Source organism: Suricata suricatta, chromosome X (assembly GCF_006229205.1).
Source record: "Suricata suricatta isolate VVHF042 chromosome X, meerkat_22Aug2017_6uvM2_HiC, whole genome shotgun sequence".
NCBI lineage: Eukaryota > Metazoa > Chordata > Mammalia > Carnivora > Herpestidae > Suricata > Suricata suricatta.
In genome coordinates, this window is record NC_043717.1 from 4,383,200 (window position 1) to 4,386,178 (window position 2,979).

The 2,979-nt window shown below is 48.7% G+C and overlaps 1 protein-coding gene across 1 annotated transcript in view; it reads right to left on the bottom strand.

Moving 5' to 3' along the window:
• PNPLA4 (patatin like phospholipase domain containing 4) overlaps positions 1–2,979 on the bottom strand; it is a 28,072-nt gene that overhangs the window by 7,257 nt on the left and 17,836 nt on the right. The gene's annotated exons all lie outside the window — the stretch shown is intronic.

Consider the following 2,979-nt stretch of genomic DNA (forward strand, 5'->3'; position numbering starts at 1 on the left):
CCCCCCCCCCCCCCCCCCCCCCCCCCCCCCCCCCCCCCCCCCCCCCCCCCCCCCCCCCCCGCCTGGCGCTGCTGCGCCCCCTGCTGTGCCCCTGCTGCCGCCCTCACCGCAGCCCCTTCAGAAAAACAACCAAATCCAACCCACCAACCGAGACCTGAGTTGCATGCAAACATTCAAACCTAGAAGAGGAGAGGTGTTTTCCGCACGAGGGAAGTTTTTCTGTAATTTGAATCCTTCCAGAAGCTCAACACCCACTGAAACACTGCGTTTAACGTTTGTGTTTCGCTGAAAATGGAAAGATCCCAGAAAGGAACCTGGCCCAGGTGTCCTATGAAAACTGCGGGCGGCTCTCCGGCCGATGGAGCGTCTGTGATGAGCAGGAAGGAGGCCCACGGTGCTAAGTGTGTGCATCACTGGACAAGGCCTCTGAGGGCTCTGTCCCTCACCGTGTGCATGGCGCCCCTCTTCACGGACATTAAGCCACCAAGGGAAACCTGATGCTTTCAGGAGACGTTACAATTACGTAACTTGTCATGTGTCTACTTTGCACAGACACGGGTCCTCGGCAAGGCCTTGTCCTCCTGCACAAGGTCAAGGGACTTGGCGATGGTCTCCACCCTCCTGGTGACGGTCTCTCTCCTCACTGCCGATGGTCTCCATTCTTCCTGCCGAGGGTCTCCTTCCTTCCTGTGATGGCCTCCATCCTTCTCACTGCTCTGGGGCTGCTTCCCCTGCTGTTTAAGATTCATGACCAAGGATTCCACCATATCATGTGCAGTTTAGCAGAGAACATCTGATACTTGAAGCATCCCTAGTCTTCGGGTCACAAAGGCAACAAATGCAAATGGGGACGGATGGAAACAAAACTGAGGAAGACACTGTTTTTAAAGGAATGGATTAGGCACAGAGGGGCAGCTGACGCAGCAGAGACACAGACGTTGGAGTTCATGGTGGGAAGGTGCCCCCTCACTGGCTGGGTGACCTGCGTGAAGTGAATGCACATCTCTGTGTCTCCCTTTCTCCTCATCTGTAAAATATAGCACAGTCATCTCGTGACTGGTGAGGGGGCTCTGCTGCAGCTTATATAACAGCCTAAGCTGTACTGCTTCTTCCTCCACAAGGAACATGGAGAGCGGACAGTAAGGGTGGCCTCCCCGGGTCATTCTGGGCCTGACTTTCCAGCTCACTGTGGGGCCATCTCCATGGTATGATTGGTGACCTCGTGATGCATCACAGCTGCTGCAGTTCCGGTCATCACAGCCCAGTTCCGGGCAGCAGGAAGTAAACAAAGGTATATGCCTCCCTTCCTGAAAGTGCCACAGTAATCCAGCTTAAATCTCGCTGGCCAGCACTTAAATGGATGCCTCACAGTGGAAGTCGGAAAATGTAGCCTGTTAGCTACACAGCACGAGGTCCAGCCAAAGACTCTGATTCTCTCATAAGGAAGGAGTGGAAAGCTCATGGTGGAAGGAGACTAGAAGCCTTGACCACCGGTACCTCACTCCTAACACCTTCATTAATATCTGTACAAAACTGTTTAGCAAACCCTTACACCATCCTGGGCTTCTGGGACTCAGCTCTACTGTAACTTTTTCTTTAACTTTATTTCATTTTGGGGAGAGAGAGGGAAAGTGCCAAGCAGGCCCTGCAGTGTCAGCACGGAGTCTGATGTGGGGCTCGAACTCACAAAGCATGAGATCATGACCTGAGCTGAAACCAAGGTTCTGCCATAATATATAATCTCTAGGACACCTTAGCAATATTTTTTTGCCCATTTCTATCATTATTGTATATTGTGTATTCTATCTCTAGACATTTCTATCATTTTTATATATTATACAATCATACTTTGAAACAAAATCATTATATTCCAGATCTTCATAACGTTTATAAGATAAAGTTGATCTTGATACCATCTGAATCAAAACTTATAGCCAAAAATAAATAGTAGCTTTTACTCGTATTCCATAATAGGAGGGAAAATGCTACTTAACTTACATTATTTTTTTTTTAACTTTTTTAATGTTTATTTATTTTCGAGAGAGGGAGAGACAGAGCATGACAAAGGGAGAGGCAGAGAGAGAGGGAGACACAGACTCTGAAGCAGGCTCCAGGCTCTGAGCTGTCAGCACAAAGCCTGATGCGGGGCTTGAACCCACGAACTGTGAGATCATGACCTGAGCCGAAGTCAGACGCTTAACCGACTGAGCTCCCCATGTGCCCCACTTAACGTAAAGTAAATACAATAAAATCCAGTCCTCTCAAATTTTTAGATACCAACAGGGCTCAGATCCCTAAGATTAAATATGTCTTACTTCTGAGAGACGATATCCACCACAGAGGGGGAATCTCTGCTTTCCATGAGGTGATGGTTAAATTATTTTATGCTGCTCTTAAAAAAAACAAGATCCGTGTGTATTTTATTTCTAAATGGTCACAAAGAGGGTTTAGCATTCTGTATGGACTGTATGCATAAGGCCAATAAACAGTTGAATTGGACTGTCCGTCTTAGGCTCTGCACCTTTGTATCTACATGACTTTTCTGGTCACTTAATATCTCTGTGCCTCACCCTCTCCTTCTGTCCCTGTAGGCAAGGGTCATGGGGCACACCACTTTGGGCCCTAGAACTGTCCAGGGAGCACAGCAAAGGACTGGGAAGACCAGGAATGCTCAAAGAAAGAAAATCACAAGGGCTTGCAAGGTCCCAACCCAGACAGGCTCCCAATCACATGAGGTAGGAGCTTTGTAAAAATCAGTGTCTTCGCCGCGTGATCACCGGTTCCCTGGGTGCAGGTGCCGTGCACAGGGCGCTCAGAGTCTGCGAGTGAGCGAGTGAGCGAGTGAATGAATGACCGACGTTAAACGTTTTCCATGTGCCCCCTTACGAGTACGTGCATGTGATACAGGCTTAAACTAAATTAAACAAACGGCATTGATCCATCCGTGAATATGTACCTGGTCTTGCATATGGGTTAAAC